The sequence below is a fragment of the Sebastes umbrosus genome, chromosome 23 (genome assembly GCF_015220745.1).
Source record: "Sebastes umbrosus isolate fSebUmb1 chromosome 23, fSebUmb1.pri, whole genome shotgun sequence".
In the NCBI taxonomy this organism is placed as follows: Eukaryota; Metazoa; Chordata; class Actinopteri; order Perciformes; family Sebastidae; genus Sebastes; species Sebastes umbrosus.
Genome location: NC_051291.1, coordinates 19,472,173 through 19,495,599, shown reverse-complemented (window position 1 = coordinate 19,495,599; position 23,427 = coordinate 19,472,173). Strand labels below are relative to the sequence as shown.

Sequence of the window (23,427 nt, the reverse complement as noted above, 5' to 3'; positions counted from 1 at the left end):
CACCGTAATTAAGACGAAATGAGAGCAATAACGAAAACCGACAAGGCCTCCAAACATCACCAGTCTAATCACATACTTCCTAGAACCAGCGACGCCGAGGGAGGCGAAGCTATTAGCAACGCGAGCACGGCAGTATATCAATTTGGAGTTATTGTTGCAAATAATGCGTGATTTATGCGGCTGAGAAGATTTTCATTTGGTGTTCAGTTTTGTTAAAAAAAAGTAAGTTATGGGACATTTAAAAACATGTCATTTTACAAGAACATTTTTATTAAAAGTAGTGAACAAAATGATCACAGAGTGGACAATACATTAAACATTTTACATGATTAATAAACCTGAGATAATTATATATTTCTCAAGCTGATTTGTGACGTATGAATAGGGCCGTTCAATGAATGCAAGACTGAATGCAGAGTGCACAGTCACATTGTCTTGCCTCCACATGGGAGAGCACACCAGGCGTAGGGCAGAAGAGGAAGCCTGTGGCTCGCAGACAAGGCCCTCAGTAAGACGTAGAAATGGAACTGTTGTGTATATCACTGGAGGGACCACCCACACTTTGCAAAAGCTAACAGAGGCAGAACGAGAGAAAGACAGCATTCCATAAAGTTGAGCAACCTGGAGTCACAAGTTTGTGACATTTTCAGACGTTTTACTAGTTCAGCTTGTCGTAGCCTGTCCACTGTAAAAACCTCGTCTTCCTCCCTTCGCTGCATCTGTCCATTTATTCCGCTATTTGTCTCGAAAACCTGCATCCCTCCATCCATTCCGCCCTCCCTTTCTTATTCTGTCTCTCTGTTTTCCTCCCCCTCTTTCTCTTTCCCTGTCTGCCCCAACCTTCTACAATGGCTATAATGACACATTTACCAGTCAAATTACTACCTGTCGAGACTGCCAGACCCTGGCACAGAACCCAATGTCTAAGTGCCAGCCTCTTAAAAAGCCTTAAAAGCCAAGTTGATATTATCCTGACAGCCACTGGGATTACACCACCTTATAATGCCTCTATCTTCTCACGAAGTCTCGAGTTAAAAGCAACAAAACAATGGGCCCCTATCGGCCAAATGAGGCACAAAGTAGATCAAGCAACAGTCTGGGAGTAAGGCTGAGGAATAAGTATGGGCCAGCAGCACGTCTATTTTTGGCTTTGGTGAAATGTTCCTAACGCTGGCTTTCTGTGAGAAGAGAAGACTGCAGCTTTTCGGTCAGATTTGTTACTGTTATACTCAGGGCAGCTATCCGCTCACAACCTTTAGACAAACACATTAATCTCCACATTATGGCTATGGAGCTATGTGAGGAATGTTCCTATTTAACCTCTGATTTTAGCAGAGGGGACTTGAAAGAGCCCTCTAAATTACTCATTCACATGCCAGTTACAGACAACTCCTCCTTTGGATCTTTTTGTGAGCGCAGTGAGTGTTTTGGTTGTTGAATAAAGGGAATTAATGTGAAGATAAACAAGTAAAAACTAGCTACGAGCTCGTCAGCTGTGAGACTGGCAAATAAAGGAACAATGGGGACTTGTTGCAGCTGGTGGTTACGAGGCTTAGTCACAAAACACATACAGTTTTAGGTTAAAAAAAAGTGAGTAAAAAAAAAACCCTGCTATATACTAGAACCAAACAGGTCAGGAACATGAAGCCTTAATAATAAAAACTAATATTTTACATGCATCCTGTATTGACTAGCAACATGATCCCACAAATATTTGTTGACAATTGTTAAAGGGACAGTGTGTAGGTTGGCTGCATCTAGTGGTGTGGTTGCAGATTGCAACCAACTGAGCACCCTCTTCTCACTCCTCCCTTTCCAAGACTGCGGTAATGTGAGTTGCTGAGTGCAAAATCGTGGTAATGGTTTGCTCAGAGGCCATCCTTGCTATAATAACACTACTTTAGGAGCTACGGAAGTCAGACGGCAGCTGCCGGTACCACAGTTTTACACTCTGTGGCTCACGTTATTGCAGTTTCACAAGCGTGTCAGAGAACTAGGGTGGCCTTCAGGTAACGTAAAAACGCAAAAGGCTCTCTCTAGTGCCAGTGTTTGTTTTTTTCTGCTCTGAGCTACTGTGGAAACATGGTGGACTTTGTGAAGACTCAATGTAGATATGAAGGGCTCATTCTAAGCTAACAAAAACACAACAACTCTTAGTTTCAGGTGATTATGCATTAATTAAAACATAGTTATGAATATTATATTCCATTTCTGATAATAGATCCCCCGAAATATTAAAGCCCTTTGAGTGGTCGGAAGACTAGAAAAGCGCTATATAAATTAACAAGTCCATTTATCATTTAACAGAACAAGTCTAAGAGTCTACAGCCATGCTAGCATCTCTTCGAGGCTTTGCCTGTAGGCTAAATGCTAACATCATTAAGCTAATATGCTCACAATAACAATGCTAACATGCTAATGTTTGGCAGGTATAACGTTTACCATGTTTACGATCTTATTTTAGCATGTTAGCATGCTAATATTTGCTAATTAGCACTAAAAAAAGTGCAGCTAAGGCTGATGGGAATGTCAATAGTTTTCCAGGTATTCGGTCATAAACCAAAGTATTGGAAAATGAAATTCTGGTTTAAATACCTTTTGATTTTCATCTAAATGAAAAGTGAAAGAATAGGGCCGTATAACAGTGTCAACGCAAACCACAGTCTGCAGTTACCATATCTGTCCAGATACACTAAAAACATAAAAGCAAACACTGTCAAGGTACATGTACTGAGGAGAGGAGAGGAGAGGAGAGGAGAGGAGAGGAGAGGAGAGGAGAGGAGAGGAGCTATGGAGTCACAGCTGTGCAGGTGTCCAGGTGAAGAGAGGTATTCCAGTAATCTGGAATGTGAAGGCAACGCTGGCACAAAGCCTGATCTTTCTAGTCTTTGCATCAATGGGAGGAAATATTCTGTCCACCTGCTCCAGCGGTTGGTATGTTAGAGAACTCATGAACCACTTCTACCCTTTTACCAGCCACGTGCCCTTTGGTTTTTGCTCTCACTGTTGTAAAATGATACCCAACTACATAAAAACAAATACTGTCATATATTATTGAGATAATAATGCATAGGCTATACATCATGGGATATTGTGGAGGATATGGCCCCTTAATTGTGAAAAGAGAGCAGCAGGATTTCAGTATTTTGACATCAGCTGTCTTCACCTATCAACATTTAGTCAGCCAGAGTAAAAATGTAGGGCTTGTAGTCGAAAGTTGAAGAAGACGGAAATACAATCGTCTCCTCATTCTGACGAACGTGAGGCTTTTATTGTGACAGCTTCTCTTCAAATACTGTCATGGGTCTGTCAGACATGCTTCGCGTGATTCACCTCTCTCTCACAACAGAAATGTCTTTCACTGCTAATAGTCAGCTTAGTTTAAAGGCGCTCTGTGGAGTATGAACTCAAACTTTATTTCAATCGTCACATACATACATGTACATACATGAAATTTGACTTCTGCATTTATCCCATCCTAAGCATTTAGGAGCACTGGGAGGGTTGTGAAGCACCCTGGGAGCAACTTGGGATTCAGTGTCTCGCTCAAGGAGCCAAGGATTGAACCGCAAACCTTGTGATTAAAGGACGACCAGCTTGGTGACAAACTTGGCTTTAAAGCCAAGTTTTCTTGAAAACTAACATTACATGGATATATATTATGAGACATGGATATGGCGCCGCCGTACAGCCTTGCTCCCAATTTCTTCCAGTGGCCACTCGCGGTATTGCAATGAAAAATCCCCATACAGCATAAAAAGCATTTTCTTCATAGACGACTATTGTAAAAGAGACGTCTGTAAAGCTGTTGACATGAACCCTCAAACTCCAAACAAGGTTGATTCTGACTCTTTCTATTGTGAATTGTTGATCCATGGTTTTATATCTGTAAAATTTTCCTCAAGCCAAAAAATGCAATTTAAACATCTGCGACGTCATCACAATGTAAAGTCTATGGGCTGGGCGGAAACTCGTGGGCAGGGCCAGTGGGAGAAACACTACTGCACATATTCAATGGGCCGCATACCCCGGAAAACTTAGAAAAAAACTATTAGGCCTTTTCTGGCGTATGCGCCAGGCGAGCTATTCTCGTTGGACTGAATAGGCGAATAGGGTCAGGTATCCAATTTTTTTTGTTAGAGCTGTCAAAGTTTACGCAATAATAACACATTAACGCAACTTGCGATTTTTAGGTTGTAGCGGGCTCAGTTTTTTAAGCTAGAGTGAAAATACTGGTATCACAAGAAACTAGAAAACCTAAAGAATCCATTGGTACCAACCATGTCGCTAAATTTTGGCGAGGAAAAACTGGCATGGCCATTTTCAAAGGGGTCCCTTGACCTCTGACCTCTAGATATGTGAATGTAAATGGGTTCTATGGGTACCCACGAGTCTACCCTTTACAGACATGCCCACTTGATGAAAATCACATGCAGTTTGGGGCAAGTCATAGTCAAGTCAGCACACTGACACACTGACAGCTGCTGTTGCCTGTTGGGCTGCAGTTTGCCATGTTATGATTTGAGCATATTTCTTATGCTAAATGCAGTACCTGTGAGGGTTTCTGGACAATGTTTGTCATTGTTTTGTGTTGTTAATTGATTTCCAATAAGAAATATATACATACTTTTGCATAAAGCAGCATATTTGCCCACTCCGATGTTGATAAGAGTATCAAATACTTGACAAATCTCCCTTTAAGGTACATTTTGAACAGATAAAAAATGTGTGATTAATATGCGATTAATCGTGATTATCTACGGACAATCATGCGATTAATCGCGATTAACTATTTTAATCGACTGACAGCCCTACTTATTATACCTCCATGGATATTTTGCATTGTTTGCATTCACATTGGATAGCTAGCAGTCTTCTTCTATCCTGGCTCTATTGTTCTGTATTGCTCCACAGCACCACTAGTGGTCAAAAGCCTTGCCTTTAATGTTGAGAACAGTTTGTTTCACCAAAGAACAGCCATGCTGCACCTCCCACTGAAAGGTATATAGCATTGCACTAAAGCACATCATTAAAGAACACATACTGGGAAAGACTTGTCAAGTCTGTGTACGTGGGAGTTAAAGGACACCAACACTGACATGCTCCTCTATTTGCATGTAGCTAAGACAAACTACTGTAAATTTATCCATTCATGAGAGTATCGGATGCTTACTTGACAGGAGATGAACACACTTACAGTTAAACAAGAAAGGCAGAGGTCTATTGGTTGGCGCTAAGCTAAGATATATCGGTAAGTAGAATGATCATTTTATGATTGTTTTATCACACAGATAAAGCTTCTGCAGTAAAACGGGGAGGAAGAGAGAAATAAAGAGAGAGAGATACTGCATGCCTGTAGGTAGTGCACACTAACAGCTGTTTTGGCTGAGGCTCTGGGGACAGTTTGAGTTGGGTAAATCTAACGTTTTCTGCAGGGGTAAGGAGTCTCCTGAGATTAGTCTGACAGGGCGGTTAAAATATGTTCAGCCTGTGTGTGAGGCTGCGTGTGCATCACGATAAACAGTATTCAACAAACAGGAATTACATTTATAAATGTGTTTTGTGTGTATTTATGTAAATGGAAAGTGTGCAGATGTGCACAGAGGAAGTGCATATGAATGATTGCATGCTTCTTTTTGTGTGTGTCCACTTTAAATGAGTGTGAGAATGTAAATGTATGTTTTTACAAGTGTAATACTGAAGAATACATATGGCCACTGCGAGTACAGTATGTGTGTGTGTTTATGGTACGGTAAATGTGTGTACATGTGTGATATCCATCACCACCTACAGTGCTGTGTTTGGAAAGCTGGCCCTGTGGTTGTGGTTCTCTGCGCTATGTGTCTCCTCTCACACATCCAGAACCTCGGCAGCATTAACACGTTTACAGTCCCAGGATGCTCAGCGGCTGTGGATGAGCATTCATAAATTCACTGGAGGTTTTGTTGGTGCACCGAGGCCAAAATTTTCTCTCTTTCTTTCCGTCTCTGCTCGTCCTTCTCTCAGCTTCATCTGTCATCTAGAATCTCTTTCTCTGTCTGCCTTTTAGAGCCTGACCGATACATAGCTGGGCTGTTATTATTGACTGATACTGTGTATTAGTATATAGGGCTATAACTTTTTATCTGAACTTTGAATTGCTTGTTTGGGAAATGATTAAATATTCAATCTGAAATGACCTTTTCTTGTTTATAAGCAGGGTGTAATCCAGCCAGAAGCTAGCTTCTGACCCACTGCAGTAAACTAGGGCTATTATTGCTCTTTTTGCTGACGCAAAAGCGAGACCGAGCAGATAATAATGGCAGTAGCGTGAGGAAGCATTTTAGATTCGACACCACATGTGGTAAAATCCTGGATAAAGACAAGGCTGTTTGTTGGCTATGTAAAAGGCAGCTGTCTCACAGTAACACTAGCTTATCATGTTAGCGTGTTGCGTTAGCTTGTCACTCGAGTGAGGCGGCCGAGGCCACGTGAATGAACGGAAGCAACGTAGTTTAGGTTTAGGCTACGTGTGTAGTGTTTAAAGGTCTTACTGATAACATTTTTATGTAGACAAATTAAAAACAATAATAATACATCCAGATAGCTTTTGGAAAGGTGCTGAATAAAAGGAATAATTTTTTCCTGAATTTTTTTTTTGTGGGATTGAGAATTAATCATTTTTAAAATGTTGGCGGGTCTAAAATGAATGTTTTGTTTATCTCTGTGTAAGATATGTGACGTTTGGTTCCCACTTCTAACAAGGCTTGGGAGCCAATATTGAAACGACGTTGGTATCACATGGTATCTCTGGGTCGTCAGGTAGTGCAAAAAAAACCAAAACGGATAAATGGCTGAGATTGACAGTATGTTCATTATATTATCTAGTTTTATAGGTCTTCTTTTCTATTTTTGTATCATAAAGTAATTATACGTTGTTCATAGCTGTTGATGACACTATTTCATATTTAATTTCCAGTTTACTGTTTCAAATTCACTGTTATATTTAGTTGTTAGTGTTTAAAGGTGCAGTGTGTGGGATCTGGCAGCATCTAGCGGTGAGGTTGCAGATTGTAACCAACTGAAACTTTTCCCGTGTGCCAAGCGTGTAGGAGAACTATGGTAGCCGACGAGAAAAAGTGAAAACTGTGAATGGTCCTATCTAGAGTCAGTGTTTGGTTTGTCCGTTCTGGGCTACTGTAGAAACATGGCGGCCGACTCCGTGAAGAGGACCTGCTTCGTATGTAGATATAAACGGCTCATTCTAAGCTAACGAAAACACAAATATTCTTATTTTCAGGTGATTATACAATAAAGAAAACATACTTATTAATATTCCATTTCTGCCAATAGATCCCCCCAAATGTTACATACTGTTCCTTTAAGTGTTGTTACTTTAAAATGTCCCACTCAGTACATATTTCTATAACCAAATAATGTCTCAAATATGAAACTCAAATATTAATATCAGCCTCAAAAATCCATTATCGGTCGCCTGCCCGTGCAGTTTTTATTTTCTTTTACTCTCACCCCTTTCTCACTGTTTCTATCTCCTCTTGGACCACAAATCAGCAGCTTAGCCAACAGCTGCAGACTATGTGTTCAGCTACAATATGAGGAGACGCAGGGTTGGTTGGCTATGAATTAAGTTTAGTAATTGGTTTACCCATATCCAAGCAGCCAAGCTTCTTTTCTGTATTTCTCTGTGTCTGCATTTCATGCCACAGGGCGAATATCAACCACAATAGCGTCTGTTGTCAAAGCCGAGGTCTTCATTTGCGACTATATATTCGAGGCAACGTACGAGGTGGCCAACTGCATCAGACCTCAGCTCAATCTCAATACCATCTGCTTTCCACTCGCACTCTATCTCCTCCAAAACAAATTTCTGAAAGTGTGGCTTCGGGCTCGAATGAGGAAAAAATTTCACTGAGCATGAGCAGACGGTATTCATGGGCAAACCTGAGAAGCTAATGCCACTGTGGCAAGTGAAAATGCGGCGCAGTAACGTGCTGATGGTTTCTGAGGGTTGGGGCAAGAAATGGGCTGGAGTCCCTGAATGCCTGGGATGCATTGTCATTAGTGACTTCAGACGCAATCCTCACTCAAATCTCCTCCTACAATCTCCTCTGTGCTGACTCGAGCTTTCAGATAGACGACGAACCGGCAGCGAGGGGAAATTTCACATCAGTGTAGTTTGAAGATGTAAAGTTTCCATTTGGTGAAGAAAAAAAAAAGGAGACTCCTGCATTCCCAGACAATGGTTCACATTCCATAACACCTCTCTGTGCCCTGTGAATCATACACACTGAGACAGACTGAGGTTATCTGTTCACACACACTCACACACACTGCCAAGAAAATCTCAATGGGATACCTTGGATGCATTATATTTTACAGGGTGTTATTAATTTATGACTAAATAAGGAACAACCAAAGGCAAATTGAGCAAACTGATGTTTTCAGGGTCTTTAAAGGATAACTTTTGGACCTCATTGTTATTGGAATTAGACTGAACTCACCAAGTTAAATGCAGAGGCCTGGGAAGGTGTTTCTTCTTTCAAAAGGTCTCACTTAAAGCCCCCTTCCAGTGTATTTTGACATTTCTATGATATTTCATATTTATTTGAGTTATTTCCTCAAAGTTAATAAAAGAAGGTTGTTGCTAAAACGTGAATATGAAGTATGAATGGAAGCTGCAAGTCATTTGTCATCCTCCAAGCCACCGCAAGCGCACCGATAAATCTGTTTATCTGTCTATCAGTTTATCTTTCTAGTTCGGTGTAGTTAGCTAGCCCAACTTGTTGTTTTCATTTTATTTTTTTGTTTCCTCCACCTTAGCTTAGTGTGTTGTTTATGGCATTTGTGTGTGCCGAGAACGGGTGAAATCAAAACAGTGGATTACATGAAATCCCACCGGCAGAATTAGCACAACCCACTGACTGTCTCTCTCTCTCTCTCTCTCGCTCTCTTCTTTACCGTGTCCTCCATAAATTAACGGAAAGCAGCCGATGCCGTTTTGGAGGTCTGGCCGGAGGACGGGAGCACACAACTTTCAGCCCAAAAAAAAGAGAAGAGAAAAACACCCGTTAGAGAAATAAACGAACCACAGAGCAGCCCGCTGAGGCGAGAGCGGTGCTGGAGCTGGTCGACGGTAAATTCATCTAAACTGGGTTGGAAAGCGATGCAATCTGGTTGCCCTGGTAATGAATTACGTCTAACTAGTAACCACGCCCTGATTCTCTGTTTGAGAAAGAACGTTATTCAAAAAACAGGAAGTAAAACCGGCTGGAGGGGGGCTTTAAAGGTTAACTTGAGTTTTATTTTTGTGGTTTTGGGCACCATTGTTATTGGAATAAGATTGCACTCACCAAGTTAAATGCAGAGATCTGGGAAGGTGTTTCTTCTTTCAAAAAGGTACACAGTCTCACTTTAAAGACCAACTTCCTGGTTCAACTTTGACCCATTGTACTTGCCATAGTTGTGCACACACAGTTTTACTGTGCAATGAGAGATTATTACCAACACATTGGCCATGCTTTCAGTTTTGCCTCCATATAAAGTTTAGAGGTTTAGATCATCTGGCTTGACTCTTGGTATGTTTACAACCGGTCTGGTCATCAGACCGCTTGCGTTTCGTGCCCTTTTGTTGTAGTGATGACTCCATGTTCCCAGATCTCGGTAATTACTTATCACAGCCAATAAAAATGATGACCGAAACTACAAAACGCAAGACCCTAAAAACTGTAATTATCCTTAAAAGTACTGTGCAGCTCCGCTCTAACCCTCATGACGCGGTCTCAACCAGCATGTTGTGATATGCTCATGATAATAAATAGCATTTGTTTCAATTCTCCTTCAAACTGACAAATCTCTTTTGGAAAGGAAGCGGCAGTTTGATACTTTCTAAACACTTTGTGTTGCCCTGATTATAACAAATTATGTAGCATTCTTCAACTGTGTGTTGGATTTTCCGCTGTCAGCCAGATAACCTCGCTAAACTTTGAGCGCACTGTCATCTGTCGTATATATATATTTAGACTATGACTCACTGTTCTTTTAATATTTTCTCCTCTAACGGTCCCACACATGGATTGGGAGTTTCGTGCCGCTCATCACACTTTAGATCTGAAGGTATCATGACCTTTTTCCTTCTGCGGAGAGACAGCTGAAAACACCTGAGCTTCACCAGCCGGCGTTCCCCTTCAGGTTGAGGGTGTGTTTATGTGTCTTTAAATCTCACGCCTGAAGCTAAGTCACACTTAAATTGCAATAAAAACATTACCCCAACATGCCATATCCATCATCTGAACCTCAGAGCTTTTCAACAGCAGGTTCGAGCACACAGATGCGAACATACCGTCTTTATTCTCATTTTTGAGGAGATCTAACTAAATCCAGCTTCAGCAGGTTTTCAAAAATCTGACTCTTAAAAGTTAACCACAGAAATGAGATGATAAATTCTTATTTGTCAGCTGCTGATCCAATTTACCAAATTAAATAACTGCCCGAGAGGACTTGATATAGCAGTTGGCCAAAAAAGAAGGGTTATAAAACATTGTCCTTCTTTTAAATGTTGGTTTTAAGAGGGACGTTTGCATTAGAAGTTGGATTCCTGCTGCCCAAATCATAAATAATACTGTAAAAAGGCAACTTCTTTGTGAAACAGCAGCCAGAGCCAGCACAATTCTTCTCCAGGCTTTGACTTTTAAAAGGCTTGTGTCCCTTTTAAAAGTGCACTTTCAGATGCTGCACCCACAATCAGGCCGAATTGGAGAAAGAGGCATTCCAAAAAGTACAAATCCCACACAAAATAGGGATGTTTGTACGGCATCAAAAGGCTACTGCTCCCTGGCCGTGCTCCATATGACCAAATATGGAAAGAAAAAATGCTGCCTTTTCCCGTAACCAAACTGGGAAAAAAAAAAAAAAAAAAAGGGGGAAGGTTCTCTTGCATGCTGTGTGCACAGCGAGATAGAGCTCTCACACTCACTACACAGTGGCCACAGAGTTGGCTCCCTCTCAAAACAGCAAGACTGATGGTGATGTCGGACCTGCCGTGACATCTCAGCGAACACTGTTGGACACACACACACACACACAAACACGCACACCTGCACGACTGAGGAGTCATGAAAGTGAGGCACACCGATCCTTTCACTACGCTGACATTTCATTTTTAAACATACACAAAAGCTTTCTTCACTTTCACATATGAGCTCTACTCTGGAGTCTCAGCAGTGCACTTCGAACCGGAGCCCACTGGAAGGGAACATTCCTCTCGGTGAAAAAGCAGCCGTCTCAAACGCCACAGTCCTCCGCTTAAGTTAGAAACGGTTTGTTTATCTGTCCCCCCCCCCCCCCTCGCTATATGGAGAGGCTTTGACATTCTTCTGCCACTGCAAAAAAAAATGTCTATGTGGGTATGTCATTTCACAAGAAACTTATCAAATTATCTGGGCCATTTTTTAGAGTGTGTATTCCATCTTAAAGGAACAGTTCAACATTTTTCGGGAATATGTTTATTCACTTCCGTGACAAACGTTAGATGAGGAGATCAGTATCACTCTCATTCTTGCACATACAATAAAAAGCTTAGCTAGCATAAAGACTGAAAACAAGGGGAAACAGTTAGCCTGGCCCTGTCTGATATCTTAATCAGTACTACAACTGAAATGTAAAAATGATTTTTTTGTATTTCTTAACTGATACAACCTACATACTAGGGTTGGGCGATTGGACGAATATCGTCTACCAGCTATTGGCTGTACATAGCTGGTTGTTTTTTTTGGGCTATTTTTGAGCAATGTTTGCCATTTTATTTTGTTGAATTAATGGTCTCGAAATGGATTGTTGGAAAGACTATCCAAGATGGTTTTGGTGAGTTTTATTTTGTTTCTGTTGAGTTTGAATGAAGTTTGTTTTACGATTCTCCCCCACACACACACATACCTGCGCTAATATATCGGCAATCGGTGGTTGTTGGGCTAACGATGGCCGGTTGGAAAATTTTAACATATCGCCCAACCCTACTACCTACCCACACATACAGACAAAACACAGAGCAGAATAGATGTAACAAATAAAACTATGCTTGGTGACGGAGAACAGACTGTAAAAATGTAACATTTTTCAAGAAAATCATCTTTTTACAATTTTAAAGGAAGAGTTAGCCATATTGAGAAATACACTTCTAGCTGACAGTTACAGTAGACGACAAGATTGATACGACCGTCTGTACGTTAGGTGCTAAGGCTAGCAGGTGATTAGCTTAGCTTAAAGACTGGAAGCAGGGGGAAACAGCTAGCATGGCTCTGTCAGACGGTTAAAAAGTCACCTAGCTTAATTAGTTTGCTTAATTTGTACAAAAACAAAAAATAAAATGTATGTTTTTACACGGGTTAGTCTTACGACCTCACGTTGTGTCAATCATGTGTACACACCGGCTCCGAAACTTTCATCCGTCATTTAAGTTTTCGGATCAGGTATAATTTTCTGCGTTTTTCGCATCCGTCAAAAGGCAAAAGAGGGTTGTTTGACCACTCAGAGCCACCGTCTGTGCAACCAGCATCATCCAAAAATGGCACGATAAACATTCACTCCGTCTACCGGCACAAAGCACTTTACGATAAAGAAATAAAAGAATACAGAGATGCGGAATTGAAAGATAGATCGTGGCAGGTGATCGCAGAACAGCTTGTAATCGGGGATGGTCGCAAAACAAAGGATGTACAAAGGATTATGACAGAAGTGATTGTGCTCTAGGCAGCTAAACGCTAGCTTCCTGCTAATGTCATTCATTCATTAACCTCGTTTTGGACTAGCGCTATCCATCGCACACACGGAATTAATTCAGTTTTGTCTCATATTGCAAATATTCGCAACTAATATAATAATAAAACACATCAGAAAGTCACATAAGATGAAATGAACATCTTTTGTGTTGCTGCACAGCAACGAACAAAGTGAAAAACAAGTCATTCCGGCTCTTTCTTCACCTGCTTTCTCAGGAACCGGGTGGTTTTTAGTTTTCAGCGCTGCAGCCCTCTTATGTAAGCACCTCATTGAAAAAATATATCAGATATTCTGGTGCAAATATTCACAATGTCAGATAATCTCAATAAATATGCAGCCCCGCCACTTGACATGCGATATTAACAGTCTGTTGTGTAATTCCACAAGGACGTTACAGTCAAAACCTTCATCTTTTTGTCACTCAGGACCGAACGCGATGTCAGAACGTACATGCTAGGAAGCGCCAAGAAAGCCTGTATGGAAACCACACTACAATAGTATCAAACAAACCAGGGCTAATGAATAAATACATGCAATTTTTCCACATCATTATCCTGTCATAACAAACCACAGTTATGATGAATAGACAAGGACAACATCATCAAGTCTCTCAGTACCTTCGGGCGCACTGTGACTTTTAAGTCTATTAAATGGGATTGTAAATAAATAATGACAGACAGATGCTCTATGAGGCCAATGACAAAGGAGGTGATAGTGATCGCAATGCACTGAGAAAGAAACCCATCTTAACAGATCATTTAATGGTCTTGGAAACCTCTTGCACCGTTGGCAGAGTTTTTCTCATTTCAAGCACTGCACACAAGAAAACACGTGACTTGTCGTGACTCCATTCCTCATCCTTCTCTCGTGTCCATTTCCGAAAAGAAAAGCAGCCTCCTCTTGTTCCTTTAGGACAGCCCGTCTTGACACCTGCCTTCTGTCAGAGTATATGAGACCCGGGAAGGAGTCTGTGTCTCCTCAACAGGACATTAATCTGCTACTAGTGAGCTGACCAGGGAGACTAGTGGAACCAGAGTGCTGATATATGGTGGGTTTTAGTCTAAGCACTGCTACTGCCGACACTGCAGCTACAGAACAGTTTATCCAGCTGATGGCAATAAAGCAGAGTCGGACGGAAAAGGATAAAAACAGGACGGAACAGAGCTGAATGACCTCTGCTGCGCTTAAAATCTTTGCTTTCTGTCAGATCTGTGAGCAAAAGTTGAGCTCGTATAACCAGAAACTGAAAGATCACAGTTTCAATCATTGCAAAAAAAGCCGGCGTGTCTGGCTATAAGGCCCCCAGGCTAGATCCCGAACTTGTACTTTTTTTAATAAGTGTAAGTCACTCGGGATATGCACCAAAGCTCAATGACTAAAATATAAAAGTATACGTGATTAGCATGATCCACAGCAGCCCCACAGCCTCTGGTCTACGGGCAATAACATGACATGCTGGAAACATTAAGTGGAACATAAAAATGTATTTCTCATAAAGCCTGAGAGGTTCCTGATGTGTTTCTCTACGGCAAAAAAAAATGGAAAGAAAATGGATCGGCTGAACATTTGTGACACGCTTCCTATAAAAAGCCACGTTTCTGTCGTGGTGGAAGTGTGGCTCTCCGAGGCCGGAGAGAAATTACACTTTGGTGAGAGAGGGAGAGAAAACCGGTGGGATGAAAAAAAAAAAAAGGCGGAGTGATTTATGTGGCTGGCTCAAACCACACTGAGAAAGAACGTCTTCCCATCATACCTTACATGGAAACATACATGAGGTTAGAGTGAGGCTAAAAAGCATGATGCAATGCCCCCACATACTGAGAGCCTGTTGAAAACATGACAGCTGAGTGCAAAACCCTGACACGAGTTTGCCTTTTTTGCACATGCATCGCAGGAATACACAAAGAAAATCACTTTAGCGGAGGGCATATTTATTTAAATCCCTCCGAAATGTCATAAATCTTTATCTTTTTGTGCCTTGTTTTAACACACAAGTCAGTAAATCACGGCAGCGGAATGCCAATTTTTTGAAGTGTGCTGCGAGGCTTTTCAAGGGTATTACATGACAAGGTATTTTTCAAAATAAGGGGCTGCATTCCTGGAGAGAGATAGGAGGAGATTAAGGAGCGGGTTGGGTTGTGGGTGGGGTGGCGGTGGCGGGCGAGCGAGATGACCTGACCGAGAGGGTCTATTACTCACGCTGAATGTGGAGTGATCCCCTGACAATGCCTTCAGTTCGGTTTAACTGGTGGAAATCTGAGGGTTTCTTCAGACGAGACACTTGTAAAATACACACAAGTCAGAAAAAGGAATGATAATAGAGAGCCTTTCAGCACAGACAGCCGGGGATGTTTTGTTTTAATCCTATGACTCTCTCTCTCTCTCTCTCTCTCTCTCTCTCTCTGGGTATTCATGCGGCCCTGACATGCTCTCAGAGACTTGATGCCGGGCCAAGCCATTTAATGATGTGCTGGGACTCTTAAGCCAGGTGTGGAAACTACAAGATGTCTCTGATCAGTGTACTCTGCAGACAGTTGATAAATGGGCTTCAGTGGACATATGACACTGAAGATAAGATACATTCAACAAGTTAAAGCGACGTTGCACACCTGCGTCTATCACTGTTAGGCTACCTTAAAGGTACTTTAAACAAACAGTTATATTCACATTCAGTGTTTTTCTCCAAAATGTGTTATGTCTATACTTAAACCTTTATGAGCATTTATTGATTTTATGGCCACTTAGACTGCAACGTGTTAGCAAACAGCTAGCCATTTACACATCCAGCAGATTTCCAAATGTAACTCCGATATTCACTCTTCTGTTAGCTCTGTTTTGGTCTCCATCAATTGCTAAATGCTAACAGTCTCCTTGCCGTTTGTTGCTGGGCAGGTAACGAAAACAGCTGCCTGCTCCGACCGAAAATAAAGCCGATGAGACTGAATCAAAACAGTAAACTATCAGCCTGCAAGACCAAAACAATGAGCTGAAAGACGCTAAAAGCGTGCAAAATTTCCTGTAGGTTTCTCACTTTGAGCAGTACTTTTCACGTTTCACATAGTCATGTGATCCATTCTGCATATAACAAATATTGAAAAGTGCAGCTTTAAGGCCTAACGACCATGTTGAAAGCATTTCCATAAATTCTGATAAAACTAATTAAAGAAAAAAATATTCTCAACATCGGCTAACAGTCGTAGCATTCCCTGTCTTTTCAGCATTACTACCTTTTTCACCATCACCAACTGTTGAACTGCGTGAAACCTTTGCATCCTGTTTGTATCCTTCCTTGAGTTTTATCTCTTGCATGCACTCCACACTTTAGCATTAATCTACCACCCTCTACAGTCAGCAGGAATTGGTTTTGCATTGCATTAATAACAATAAGTTCAATAGTACTTTTAGGTCTGTCTAAGAGATTCAATTCAATACTTCATGAATTTTACAGTAATATTTCTCTCCAAGTGTACGCTGGTACATATCGAGTGTGCAACCAGCACAGTGAGGAAAACACTGCAGTTGTAGGAAGAAGAAGAAGAAGAAGTTCTGTAATAGAAAAAGGCAGAGCATAGCTCTTGACAAAGGACTGCAGAAGTCAGCACAAAATTCAGTGGAGTAAACCGGTCCTAATCCCAGTCCACATACACCGGTTGACAGATGTGACGCCAGGAACTAGAAATGTGGAGCTCTTTCACTGAGACGAAGATTAAATCCCAACAGATATCGTACCCCTGTGGAAAATGTGGCACTTTTTTTTTCTATCTTTCAGCGGCCCGTAGTATCAAATTTTACGGTATTAAAGCATTAGCATTGCTTTTGAATCAGCGGATGCACATTCTCTAAGTGACAGAGAGCTCACCTCTCCTTCCAAAAAATACATTCCACTCTCCTCATACCTCAAATCCTTTCAGGGCTCTACAGGGCTAACGTTCACTAGCTTTACCAGATCTCATTTTCGTGCATGGCTGTGCTGGCTGTTATTATTAGCGTGGCAGCCGGCCAGCTTGGATGGGTGCGCATCTACTATCCCCCCCGCCCCTCTTGAGGTGAAAGGCCCAAGCCAGGGTCTTTAATCTGTAGGCATACAGCAGGTAATGTATATGTCACCTTATACTCTTGCACTCTCTGCAGGTGTGTTTGTACTGTGCTCATTGTTTCTGTCAGTCTATGGGCAGAAGTGGCCACCAGTGCAAACATTAGAGATCTTCATATCTGCAGTGTACAGTGGCAGAGCAGCTATTGTCAGCAGAGCGTCTTGAGCTGTGTCCTTCAGGAGAGTTACCCCCCGTCTGTCTCCATTTCTTCTCTTTCTGTGGTTATGTGACTTTGGAATCCATTGCCAGAAATTCCAGGAAACCCTAGAGCTTCATGAGACATAACAAAGCTCTCTCTCTTCCTCCGTCTTTGTCTCTTTCATTGAAGATTACACTATGTTTCTCTGTCTGCCTTTTTTTGCAGGCCTGGGAGCTCTGCAGCTCATTCTCCCTGGGAGCTGAAAAGTAATTTTATTCGGCGGCTGATTGACTCATATCATACCATTTTTAAATGGTGTAGTTTCTTACTTTTAATGCCTGCGCTAATTCTAGACCACAGACTATTTAGACCGTGGAAGACGTAATCATTGAATGCCATTAGCATGATGTGGCATTTACCACCAAATTGAGGATAAAATTCAGCTTTAGAGGTTAATATATGTGCGGTACTTAAGCCTCCTAATTCCTAAATTTATTAGAATAACACATATCTCAGACAACCATGAAATTGTAAATAATTGAGCGGTGCTCTTAGGAGGCTTCTCTGGTTGCTCCGTCGAAGTTGCTGCAAGCTTTTTTTCTTAGCTGATGGCAAAACTGGAAATGAGATTTGGTTCACAAAGCAGAGCTAAATGGGAATAAATCCCAAAACCACAGCCCCCCCCTGGCTATAATCTGTCCATGGGGGGGTTCACTCATCTCCTCGCAGCTCGAAAATTGTCTCCTCCATCTGGATCACCTCTGCTCTCAAACACATAGATGCATGTCTGCTGAACCCACTCACACATGCACCTACAGACATACCTATTCACCCACCACCCACCACCCACCTTGTGTTTATGTTCAGAGCCTTGAGTGACTGGTATTTCATTTCGGCCTGCCCGGAGCCCTCTTGCACAGTTTGGCTTGGCCGGTGTACCATTACTGGTCATTAAGTCTAACCTGAACTAATAGGGGCCCATTTTCCAAGGTGGTCTCCCAGGTGGCTGTCACAGAAGTGAGTGGCACTGCGGGGCTCTGCAGGGCTCGACACAGGCTCACAGAGACTCGTGAAAAATCTGCCGGGACGCAGGCCAGACTCCATCATACACGGGACGCAGACTCTTTGATAACAAGAACCCATTGTTCCGGGGGGAGGGAGGGGGCGTCTGGGTGTTTTGTTTCTCGTTAAGGCAGGTTTAACGAGGCCAGACAGCACGGGCACCCCATCCCTCTTATGCACTAGAATGTGTACCGTCTTCAACATCTGATCTAATGAACCATCAACAATCCAACTAAAACCATTTGCTCAAACCATATCATTCCAAAATCACACCTTATCATTATCATGGTCTCTGCTTTAGCTTAGCTTAGCAATAATACACCAATACATATCTACTGTAAGTAGAGCTCGACCAGGCAGCAACCCCCAGATCTGAAAAGTGAAGCCAATGCTGAAGTGTCTTAAACTTGCATTATCTCCAATAGCCAGCAGGGGGCGACTTCTTTGGTTGCAAAAAGAAGTCAGATTGTATAGAAGTCTATGAGAAAATGACCCTACTTCTCGCTTGATTTATGACCTCAGTAAAGATTGTAAACATGAGTTTATGGTCTCAATCGCTAGTTTCAAGTCTTCTTCAATAGAGCATGATGTTCATTTAGTAAATGATGGTCCCATTTAGAGGCTAATAGACCATAGGGTGTGGCTAGCTTGTGATTGACAGGTCGCTACCACAGGGTTGTCCGGTCTGGGAAGTGTCTGTGTTTTTGTCTTACAACTTTAACCCTTTCACAGTGTGTTTTCAGTTCATGAAAGTTAATTATAACATTTGGGTCGCCTAAAAATGATTCAGTGTTTGGTTGAACTTAGCTCCACCCTCTCATGTTACTTCTGGTTGCAAAAAAACAAGATGGCGACGGCCAAAATGCCAAACTCGAGGCTACTCAACGGCAGTGCACAAACCAATGGAGATAATTATCAAACATGTTTATATTCTGTATTTATGAAGAATAAGACTATAGATATATCATATTTGTTCAAACTCTCAATTTTGATATCGTTATTGGCCTGAAAAATTCTGTATCAGTATAGTAATAAGTTTCACGTATGCTCCTAAATATCATAACTAGCAATAAATCCCCAAATTTGTTGTGGCACATCCACTTCGTCACACACCACCAAATGATTCCTACAAGTGATACGACTTCATACAAACATGTCACTTAGCGTTCATTGCTAATACAAGAAAGCTTACCGCTACATTCTCTTTATGTAATGCCATATTTCTAGTAAAGGGCGCTGGATGACTTGTGACTTTAATAATGTATAAAACTAAAAGTGTTTTCATCTGCCATAATCCTAAACACCATAAAATAATAAAATAGTGGTGGATATCTCATTTTAACATTAAACCGTTCACATGTTTTAGCTATGCCCTCCTTCATGCGACGTGTCACCATTAATCAGAAGAGAAGGAGCCATTAGTCTAAATACGAGGGGTAATTAATCCACGCTCACACTCCATTAGACGTCATGCTCAATTTGCGCAGAGAGCTGTGTACTGGGTAAATAAGCATTGACGTCGGGACCCGCAGCTATTATCCCCGACTGTCGAGGTGCTAACGTGCATCTCCAAGAAAGCTTTCATGGAAACACACACGCAGTTCAAGTGGATATTACATTTAAATTGAAAGAAGAATGGAATTACGGTTGTCTATATTAAATAATTGTATTCATGTGTTTTATTTTACGTGGGAAATTTGTGAACTCTGCTGTCTGATCAGAGGATAATCGTACGCATATGTATCTCAGTCATAAAATATGGAACTGGACTCTGGGCATTAAAGCCAAACTGTAAGCCTCCAACAAGGTTCAACTGCAGTAGGGCATACAGTATGAATCAGCCCTTAGTTTAATAAGTACCATTTGGCTGTCACCTCGGCGGCCGTAGAGCTGCTCTATTACAGTAAAGCCCCTCCAGTACAGAGCCGGGGTTATTCAATAAAACCCTGACTGAGTGTTTCTCCCAATCACCACTGGCAGCGCTCTGATGAGGTAAAGAGCTCTCCTATGCCAGCCTCTGTCCCTGCGGAGGACTGTCTGATTAAAATGGTTTTCTGAGGCCATATTTTTGTTCTCCTTGTCCCCTTGCCAGACCTGAGTTTGAGCACAGAGAGAAAAATTGACAAATTACCTAATGCATACTGAAATGAATCCACAAAAACAGATCTAATCTATAAAGATCTCCGATAGGTAGACAGATGAGAGCGTTGGATTTCTAATTTTTTTAGAGAAATGGCTAGTATCGTTGTCTCAAAGACACAAATATAGACACATATACCCTACATTTATTACCGGTGTTAAGGGAGGAAAGGCTTTGCATCAGCCGTTCTGCGCTTTTGATCTTCAGCCGTAATCACTTTCACCCCCCCTCACTTATCTCACCCCCCTCCCGACAGGGCAGTGACATGTGAAGTGGAAAGAAATGGCAACAGCCGGAGTGGCCCACTAGACCCGGCTTTCTTACTCTCCCGTCCTCTTGCCTTGCGCGTAATGCATTCCTGAGCAATCCTCGGAGGCTCGTATGTAAATGCCTGAGTATGCTTCTGATTAGGAGGCACAAAGAGTACACTCTATAAATGCACTCTTAAACAATTACCGCTGCTCCCGACTGCAGCCCCGACACAGACCTCAGACTGTGCTGCTGCCTGACTGGCTTATTCAGGTGGGAAAGATGGATGCGGACCATTTCCAACAATGTGCCTTGCTATTAAGACACATGTGCAGTCTGATTTTAGATACCACGTCGAGAAAGGTTTGAGAAACACCATGAATTAATGACTTTTTATTTAGTGCTGAAACAAGTCAATTAAATGAGTACCTGACCAAAAGAAAATTAGTCACCCACACTCCAATAAACGGCTTAAAGCTGCTATAATCAATATATACACGCATATGTTGCACCCGGTCTAAAAGAGTTAATAATGGATCAAATAACTGTGTGTTTTGTTAAAGGTGTTGCTCTTAGCGACGAGCCCACAGATCAGAACTCTACAGCGGAGCGTTTTAGCATCTTTCAGCTCTTTGTTTTGGTTATCCGGACTGCAACTTTACCGTTTTAGTTCACTCTTACCGTTCTCATCATTTTCATTTTTAGATGCATCAGGTAACTTTTACCCACGAAAGAAATTCTGATAAACCCACCGTACATTACCTGGCCAGCAGACTGACAAAGCTAATGACCTACCTAATGAACATAGTGAAGAGTGAGAAACATAGTTTAAGAGGTGGTGGAGACTAAATACAGAGCATAAAGAAGAGACAATATGACCAGAAATAGAATTCCAAATGGATGATAATGTTGCTAACACGATTGCCATATCAACTAAAATGGTGATAATGTGTCAGTGATGTGTTTACAGTAGGGATGCACCAATCCGACTTTTTCAGTCCCGATATCAATACCGATACCTGGGCTTTGGGTATCAACCGATACCGAGTACCGATCCGATTCCATTGTGTGGAATGGACTGGGATCTTTCTTCTATGTTTAAGGCAATCAAATTTACAGGAATTCAATGTAAAACCTTTTTGATTCAGCAACAAATTGGTCAAAACTTAAACAGGAAATAAATTTCCAGTATATAATGTATATAGTATATAACCATAGAATTTAATTGAATAGATAGAATAGCTATCCAAGTATCGGCCCGATATCGGTATTGGTGCATCACTAGTTTGCAGCTCGTTTCCGTCGCCCCCAAGTGGCCAAAAAAAACAAAACAGTTAATGCGGGTTTCAGTCATTTATAAAGCAAAAGATGCTAAAAAAAAAAAAAGTACTGGTTTCACCTTCTTTTGGAACTTGTTATAATAAAGTTATTAATCAAGAAAAAAAAGGCAGATTTGATTGGGAAATAATCATCAGTCGCATCCCTAAATGTATAAATAAGTTGATGTGAGACCGTCTGACACTGTTGTATCCTCTTTAGATTTGACACAAAGACCTAAAATAAATGTTTAAATACTCAGAGCTCGGTTAGGAATAAACGATATTCTCAATTTTGAAGTTCTTCCAAAGAAACAGAATTACAGTAGAAGTCTGACTCATGTGAATACCCATGTAAGGACACAGTGATTGTTTTATGTGTATGAGGTAAGTCCGCACTTCCATCATTACCACATACGAGCCTGATCTCGCCTCTCGCCAGTTCTCACTCCTCATGATGGCGGGCGTCCAATGTGGACTCTCTCCGAGCTGTCCTTCACATTCGCCATACACACTTCAGCACACGCAGCCGCAGGCATAAATCCAGCAGGCCTATAACTGACCCGCACACTGCCCTGTCTGTTTTCCCCCCGTGCGACTCATAGAGCGGTTAACCTCGCTAACTGTGTAAACACATGACCTCACTGGTCATGTGTTTACCCTCAATGGTATTTTTCACACGCCGCTGGGATTTACATCACCTTATTACCTCCACGTTCCCCTTAATTCCCCATTACCCCAAAATGTGGGACTTTCAAAAGGTGATTTGACGGGCTCTTGATTAGCCATGTTTGTTTAGTTTTGAGACGCCATGGGATGGAAGACGAGAGGCTGAGAGGAGAAGGGAGGAGGAGGGGGAGGAGGAGGTGAGGAGAGGACAGGGAGGAAAGAATGGAAAGCTGGCGGAGAGAAGAAGTAGGGTGAAGTGAGAATGAACGTTATAGTAATCATTTCTTTTTGGGAGAAAAGGGCCGAGGTAGAATAGATTGGTGTTAAAGGAGAGGAGCGAGGCGAAGGGAAAGTTAATGTAGCTGTTAGGAGAGAGACAAGTAAGGTGGTTTCTGTGCCACAGGGACACACTGTGCACGTCTGAGGTCCCGGTGGGAGGACGCTGAAGGAAAACACAAGGCCAATCAGCTAACAGAGACATTTCCTGTGCTTGTTTTATCAGATGAAGAAGAAGCCCAAAGGCTAAATGTCCCTCTTAACAACGTTGTACACTCCTCCGAATAACCCGCTTTGGGGAACGGAGGGGAGAACATGCATCTTTGTAGGATGACATCAGAAGCGCCGCTTAGGAGCACTGACCTCACTCTCACACAATCAATCATCCACAAAAAACCTTATGAAATGTAGACCACGTGAGTACGAGAGGAGGTTTTACCTTTTAAGATATGAAGCAAGGGCTGCCTCATGAATTCAATCATCACCCAGTAAAAAAAATACAGATTTAGTTAGAGGGGAAAAAATACAATAGTCGTTTTTTATAGCTATGAAACTTCTGGCGGAGCTTGGCATCTGGCAACAAGCAGATGGCGGGCCAATATGCCAATTACCAACACCGACATGCCATGCTGCCTATTAGGCAATCTGGCCTTGAGTGATAGCACTTTAAAGTCAGAAAACGACACGAGCGAGAGGCTGATCTAACAA

The 23,427-nt window shown here is 41.8% G+C and overlaps 1 protein-coding gene across 7 annotated transcripts in view; it reads right to left on the bottom strand.

The window, feature by feature from the left end:
- The window catches only part of cald1a (caldesmon 1a), a 79,464-nt gene that overhangs the window by 40,412 nt on the left and 15,625 nt on the right, over positions 1-23,427 (bottom strand). The gene's annotated exons all lie outside the window — the stretch shown is intronic.